The sequence below is a fragment of the Rhagoletis pomonella genome, unplaced genomic scaffold, assembly GCF_013731165.1.
Source record: "Rhagoletis pomonella isolate Grant_MI unplaced genomic scaffold, Rhpom_1.0 Rhpom_scaffold_00011, whole genome shotgun sequence".
NCBI lineage: Eukaryota > Metazoa > Arthropoda > Insecta > Diptera > Tephritidae > Rhagoletis > Rhagoletis pomonella.
In genome coordinates, this window is record NW_023458565.1 from 7,521,860 (window position 1) to 7,530,456 (window position 8,597).

Consider the following 8,597-nt stretch of genomic DNA (forward strand, 5'->3'; position numbering starts at 1 on the left):
ACTTTAAATATATTACCTTTTGGATAATATACGTCTATAACAAGTCTATAAACCGAAATAAGCAGTCTTTAACGTTACTTGCCATACTAGACTATATTCTCCATTTTGATCGCAAGCGAGTCACAAGAGAAATGAATGCGCACCGCATACATTGGATGCCAATCGGCACTTCTTTCTAGATGCCTTAAGATGTATATCAAACAAATAGTATGTCAAGGGTTAACGGGTGAGTCAAAGAAATATTTTTTTCACTCGTTCCTGTTCCCAAAAGTTTGAGCTTTTATTTATTTATTAACCGACTTCCAAAAAAGGAGGAGGTTATCAGTTCGTCGGAATATTTTTTTTAATTTTTTTATTTTCTTATTTTTTTTATGTATGTTACCGCATAACTTTGGACCACGTCAACTAATTTCGATAATTTTCATCGGAAAGGTAGTCTCTCAGAGGTGGTCCCATACTAATCTGGTTAAGATCCGATCAGTGGATCATGAGATATATATATATATATATATTTTTTTATATAAGAGTTGAAGTCGGTTTTTTTTTGCTAAAAATTACTTGTTTATTTATTTTTTTTTGGTTTGGGAAAATTGCATTCAGAAAATAGCTCTCAAAATATATTTTAAAAGTTGTCTATACTCTATTTGGTACAGTCACCTTACAACTATGAAATTTCAATCCTAGGTAAATGCAAATATTATAAATCATATCTAATAATTCCATTGTCTATAGCTGAAGTGACAAATTTCCTGTAAAATAGGTTGTCCAAGCTCTCCGTCCTTTGTTGACTGCACTTCCAAGTAAGAGAGAATGGATAGTTCTCTAGTACTCTATTTTGAATTTCGTAGACTTCTCACTAACTTTTCAGAGATTTGCTGTGTATTGAAGAAGCTGCATTGTGAAACCTAGCGAACCTTTAAAACACCATCTGTGTGAGCCGAAGTTACAGTTCTCTGCATAGCCGATTAACCGATGGTAGCCAAACTCAAACGACATCCAAGTCTTCCTATTTGTCACAAGCTGGCGCCAATAATAAACTACGAGGGTAGCCAAGTCCTTCTCCATCTGGCCATTCCATTACCATATTGAGGATACCGCGTTGAAAACTTTCAGGGTTGGAGCGTTTGTAACTACTCTTACAACTTTTTCAAGGCCTAAGGGTCGGTAAATCATCCAAAGAGCATTTATTTGCTCATTCGCCATACACCAGCACGTCCCTGATGAGTGTGATTTTTGTATGACGAGAGTGAACTCTACCTCTAATTGCCTACTCGGTCTAAAGTGGCACTTTATGGAAAGCGTGTTGACACTGGTTCTAATGAAATATCGTTTTGTTCTCATTCACCACCAGAACCAAGCGTATTTCTTCTCTAACTAAATTCGTAGCGCTTCTTAGTATCGATGATATTATCTTCTCCAAACATTAGATTAAAGAAATGACACCAAAAAGAGTCACCCCGTCTGAAGCCGTGTTTGGTATTAAATGCTTCGGTGAGGTCCTTTCCTATTCTAAGAGGCTGGTGCTATTGCTCATCGAAACCTGGTGGTATTGCTCATCAATCGAAACGGAGATTCCAGTAAGGGTACCATCAGGGACGTCAGTAGGGGCACTATTGTGTGTACCATCAACCAAGCCAGTTGGAGCGCCCTTTCAGGTACAAATACATAGGTATATTATACACTGAGGGGAAAAAATATTAAAATCAATCTGAAGCATAGTGGATCTTTCTATAAACGTCAACGAAAGTATTGTTGTAAATATTCAATTCAACTACGCGCATATTAAAATGACCGCCTTCATTCTGAAAAAGCAATTGTGAAGTGAATAATCCAGAAAAAAACAAAAAAATATTTAATTTTCTTGTTGCCTGCAATGGAATTCCAACCCTGACCCTCTCTGGATATCAACACAGTCTGCTACAACTATGCTAGAAACATTTCATTCAGTAACTGGTTAAAAATAGCTTTTGATAAGGAATCTATATCTAAAGAATTTGGGGAATATTATACTCTTTCATTGCCCTTGTAATTGGAGAACTAGAGGCATATCTTGTTCTAGCCCGTTTTAATAAGAATCATGGTTTCGGAGGGCTCTGCAAGGTGGAGTGCAATAACGCACGCGGAAATAAGCAAGCTTGTGGGCGTTAATCCGCGGCGGTCCATTTTATGCAAATGTATGCCTGCATACATAATTGGAATGTTTCAGTAAAATTAAGCCAGATAAAATGCTACTCACGGGCTTTATTTCTTTTTTTATGAAATAAATCAAGCGGGCGTTATGTCCTTTTCTTTGGGCCATTATTGTTCTTTCGCAAAGGAAATAAAGCCCGTTGTCTTTATTGCCTTTTATTGGTGGGCGCTATTTCTCATTTAAAATGGAAATAACGCTCGAAGGCTTTATTTCTTTTTTTAATAAGAATCCAGGTCAGTACTAATTGAAACTGACGAAATTTGAACACGGGGAAGAGTAAATCAAGAGCCATTTCGAAGGGAGTTCAAGCCGTTTGCTTAAACTACCTCCCAATATTCGCTTGCTCAAAATCAGATATATCCTAATCAATGTGCCCGAAACTGACTGGGTTCACAATCAGTTTTCGTATTAAATACTGTCAAAGGCAAACTGCCAGTTCAGTATTAAGCGAGTCGCGATGAAGCAGCACTGTCGGTTCGTCGAGTCATTAAAGGTTCGCAGAAGTGGTAGAGCATCGCCTTTCGTTTAAGCGAATATCCGTAATTATTTGAATTTTCGAATACTTTAACCGTCCAGCTGTAGCCGAATTATGGCCGTTTTCTTAAGTAGTTTTTAAAATCTATCTGCCCATACATACATATATTTTGTTCTGAAAAAGAAATGTGTTTGAAGGGCAGATAAATTTTGAAACGAACTTGAGAAAACGGCTTAAGACATATTCGAATAATTCGGTTGGACGATAAACCGAATAGCTTGAACTTAAAATGTATATATGTATATGTATGTTATGCAAATACATAGTTGTTAAGTTATTTTACAGTTATAATTTAATTACTAAGTATTTATTTTATTTTGATAAGAAAAATATTAAAATATTTTGCATAAATAAACACCTCTTTATGAACTTGTATTACTTACTAAATACTGTCTTTTCGAAATGCATATGAAATTTGTTTATATGTAGCTTGAACCCAAAATATGCAGTAATTTATTCCCTGTCGGAAATTCAATTACTTTGAAAGCAATTTAAAAAGTACTTTTTTACCAACTACAAATAGTTGGAAATAGAGATGGGCACGGGACGAACATTTCAATCCCGATCCCGCCCATCCCGGAATTCAATTTTTAAGTTCCGAACCCGCCCATACCGATGTTTTTCAGAATTTTACCGCGGGTACCGTGGGTCCCGAAATTTATCGTTAAGTTTAATTCACATGTCTTTAAAACCAATTTTAAATAATCAAAAATCTGACGTTTTCCGATTATTATTTTTTTTTGCTGGAAGATTTTCTGAATTTGCGGAGGCTGCGGGAGAAAGGATTTTGGTCCCGTCCCGCCCGCAAAATTTTTAAAGACCTTCCCGACACCGCCAATCCCGGCCATATTGAAATCAGTGCCGTGGGTCCCGCGGGTCCCGATATCCCGAGCCCATCTCTAGTTTGAATTATTTCTTTTTTCTTGTAAGCAACAAACTTTATTAACGCGGCGATGTCCTAGAACCAAGTTAATTATCCGACACTGCATATGTTTCAACTACTTTAACGTGCATAAACTGCATAAATAGTTGGTTTCCAACTACTTTGTCAATTGATTAATTTCTGAGACAAATCAGTTATTTCCGACAGGGTTGTGGTACGAGTGGTTGGTGTAAGTATCTGTCAAAGACTGATTGGAATTCAAAAAATTTGATTAAGTTGTGCAAAACTGCAAATATGTAGGTACATTAGACTGTCCAAAAAAACTGAAGTTGTTTTGTTTAGAGCATACCACCTAATTTTTTTGGTTTGGTCTCAAAAACGATCCAAATAAAATTTTATGCAATTTGGACCACGGCAACCCGTACCGACTTGCAGTCAAAGTTATAAGAATAATCTTTGTGCAGTTCGCGTGTTTTGTTAATTTACTAATTTTACTTCTATTTTAGGCGGTATTACTACACTCCGTACAGTATAAGGGCATAATATATAGCAAATCTGCGTTCTTAGTTTTTTACCAGGAAGTCAGGATTTTTTCCAAAGGACCTTAAATTATAACATACTTTCAAAAGTTTACACAAAATATGGATATCAATTGAAATAAGAATTCGAAGCAAGATTAATTATAACTTTTGTTTTCCGTTATATTTTTGGAACATGATAAAAATGTTCTTAAAAAATCGTATCCTTCAAGATTTTTAATTTTAAATGCATTTTGAAGAAACTCAGTTTAATTTAAATCCTATTGATATATATAAGGATATTGAAGGATAAAAATTGCAACGGATATTATAGTTTGATTAATTTTATCGAAGTCCTTGGGAAAAATTTTGCCGTTCTATTAAAAAATGTAGAGATACAGATTTAATAAAAATGCGTTTAAGTATGGAACACATATCGAGTTTTTCGCAAACAAATCGAAAATCAAAATTTGCAAACAAATTTTTTTCCATATATTCTTGGGACAGTCTAATGTACATACATATCTATGATTGAGTGCAAAGGGTGTATTTTATTTATGTGCGTAGATTTAGATATAAAACAAGAATATGCAGAATAAATGCTCAACCATTTTAAGAAAATATTTAGAATTGCATTGACATAAACATGTTGGTAATAATCACTTGTATGTGATTCTGTACGTATGTACATATATGTTTGTAAAATAAAGTAATAAGTAATAAAGTAAATAAATAAATAAAATAATTTGCGTTTAATCAATAATTCTGTTAGTGAGAGTGGCAAAATGTAATTAATAGCCAAAGGTAGGAATTTATTTGCAGGAATGCAAAACTTAAAAAAAAAATAAAAACAGTAAAATAGCACATAAATACATACAAATGCGCATACATCTGTTAGGTCAGGTTATGCGGTCGTCGCAAAGAGGAGCTACGTACAAATGTACATACTGAAGTATTTTTAGTTAATAAAATGTGCCAGTGGTTATCAAAATATATGAAAACCAATATTTCTCAGCAAAAAGGCTGGTTAGGTTAGATTAGGTTAGTTGGCAGTCCCAGATGGCAGGGACGCACTTTGACAATTAGGATATTGTTTTTTTTTTTATACCACATTCTGAACGGCACCCAATACTTTATCGATAAAAGGCCTCGAACCGATTATGTAATTACGTATTCGGCTTATCTCAATGCCCCAGATAATTAAGGATGCGAGAGCTTGAAGTACTTTGACCTTAGCCTCGCAAATGCTGGCACCTAAGAGGGTAGTATTGAGGTGACTCCACCTCGTCCTCTTTCAGGCTACATACGGGATCAGGTAATATGTTTAGCCTTACTGCGTGAATATCGAATGGACAGTGACCCGTTAAAACCCCCAACAAAAGTGAAAGCTATGGCTATGTAAGTGTGAGGAGTGCCCCCGATCTCCCCCTGTCCATTATGGCCCAGAGAGACCTTAAAATTGCGCATGTCCTGTTTTTCGCTCGCTTACCTGACATGAGGACCATCTATTCACGACTGTAGCACATGTAAGCAATAGCACCCCAGCTGCTCTTTATCCGGCTATAACGTTTTAAGGGTACCTTTACTAGCCAACTCGTCGTCAGCCACATAGTTGCCCGCAATGTCGCTATGAACCGGAACCCAAATGAGCTTAATGCATAAATATTTCGACACAACTGAGAAAGAGAGGGAGTGACAGCAGATATTCCTTAACAAAATTAGAGCGCACCTCCAATGTACTTAAGTCTTTGATAGCCGGTTGGCTAACAGAATAAATGCTCACCTCCCTCACTGTCATCGCACTCCTGATGTAAAGCCCTCGACAGAAGAATCCTCCACCAACCCTCCCCCTCTCCTGAAGTTCTGCAGGGCCTAATCCGTGCGATCAGGGATGAAATCGAAAACCCCTAAAACTCCAGAGTCTCCGGCCCATAAGTCCGTCAACAACTCGGTTTACCTGATTCTCCACCAACCCTGCCATCCGTGATCAAATTCACTGCTCCCGCTCTCCAAAAGTTCCGCACTTGAGCGAAGCTAGGTAGAGAAAAGGCTCCTGGAGCAACTTCGGTGGCGGCGTAATCAGTGCAACCATGGATGAAATCAAAGCTCCTTGATATACAGAGTCTAATAGCTGTTCGCGCCACGAAAATTTTGCCTGCAATGGCCAGAAGCACTTCGTTCAGCCCAACAATCAGAGCAGCCCGTGGCACTTGCTCTAGCTACACGTGAGTTTAACCAGAATACGACTCTATAAAACATAATAGACTACGGTCTTGTTGAGCCAGTAGACAACTTTAGGTGAAATACCCCTAGCTCCCCTACAGCAGCACTAATGCTTTTCTTGCCCTTTCCTAGATGTTTTGGACCCAAGATAACTTCCTCTCAAGGATGAAGCTCAAGTACTTGACCTTATCAGATACCCGTAAGCGCTAACCCCCAACAGAAGAAGAACAGGAAGAATAGCATCAGGGATTTATACTTTTTAGTGAGTAAGGCATGTTCTGGCTTGTTCTGGCCGTGTTAAGAATGTTGGGTCAGTTCATAAAACGTACCCAAGTATTTACTTTTACCCATAGGTGCAACATCTTCTGCGTAGGTAATTTCCCGACAGCCGTGTTGCTCGAGCTCCTCTCGTAGATCGTTCACCAACCCTACCCTGAGTAAGGGTTAGAGGACACCTCCCTGTGGGGTGTCCCTATTCACCTTGCGATGCAAGCAAGCGCTGTCCTATATTTCCATGGCAGTTCTGCCCCGCAGCAAGTTTTAGATAAGCTGCGATAAGAATGAGACTAACTTGAACCCCAAGCCTATCCAATGACTAACGGTAGCTCTTCCTTCTCAAGGCTCTCGACCCGAGCCAAGATCCTTGCTGACGGAGTCAACGGCCTCCCTACTTTCCTCTGTTGCTACTGGAGGCTGAGGGTTATCAACTTTGGCTCCGTTCGGCAGGCTCCTGGGGACCATCTTCTCAAAGCAATTGCTTTTGTCTCCCTTGGTATCGCTGAGAGCACCGAGGCACTCCGTACCAGTGCTTGCTGAAGGGACTACCTCCTTATAGAGAGACACCGACTGTTCGTCTACTGATCTTATGAGCTTGCAGCCCATGGTGCCATCTGGCACTTTTACACCATGTGGTGGCCCAGGTTTTCCCTTGACCACCCCTCAGGAAGACAGCGGAGTTAACAGCCGGAACACGTTACTATTATTCGTTGGTGATGGTGCCGTTTTCTCTACTGCGATCGGTAGTTTAATGGAGCCAGCTAAATTTAAGATTTGGCAAAACGTTGGAGTCATCCTCGTGCGTGGTTTCTTAATGATGAATATTTCCCCCTATAGGGAACTTTGAAGCTTCATAGCCGCTAGCGTCGCCGTCGCGCCGCAGGTATCCCATTTCTAGATTTTTCATTAGATTCATTGCCGTTAGTGACTAGTTTCGTCTCTCGGTTTGGTCCCCGAGATAAGAAAAAATTGCTTATCTCCTTTGTCCAGTTATATCAGCTGTTCTTTCCAAGCGCATACAGGTTCCTCTGCACTTGGTTCTTTGAGCAGGGCCATAGAGTTCACGCAGAAGAGTTCTTTCAAAAGCTCCAAGGCGTTTTCCGGTTTTGTTTGCCATCGTCCATCTCTACGGGCCATGTAAATGGACGGGCAGACGCGGATCGCGATGCTGGTAACGGAGGAAGAGGAAGACCTCCTCTATGTTGAATAGACCAGATGGAGAAGAACTTGGCTTCCCAAGGCATTTCCATTGGCGTTAGTTGGCACAGAAGATAATCGACTGGCGGGCTTTGTTGGACTCGGTACGAAGTGTTAAGGCAGTCACAGCGCCAATCAAGAATAAGACGATTTGTGAATGTAGTATATTATATGTTCAATGAGAATTCTTGCTCTACCATCTATGGCAGACATAAATTCGATTCAACCAAATCGCGATAAATTAAACAAACATATTATACAAATGTAGTTAATGAAATGCCATTTTTGTACATACGCATGTATGTATTTATATACATATTTAAGTACATATACGTGATTTCTTTATGTTACTAGCTGTGAAATGGATTAAATAAATATGAAATAAAAACTTGTAATGAATGCAAATAGTCATAAACCAGTGGAAAGAAGTGTTTATTTAAATGTGTGTTCCTGACTGAATTTTAATAAATGATAAACGAAATTTTTTTTTTAATACAAGTTCTTGTGCATATGCATTTAGTTTAATGTGTTATCAATTCAATATGGGAAAAATGCAAATATGATTCGAAATTAACGATAAATCATCTATAAAATTAACGCCATGAATGTCATGCAATTCAACAGATAAGAATGCAGTTTGTTAAACATTGGAGATCAGTGATAGAAAAGTAGTTAAATTTTACTTTTTTTAGCGCTTTTTTAAATTTTAAGGTACACTCGTCATTTAAGGTAACGGGTGATTTTTTTGAGGTTAGGATTTTCATGCATTAGTAT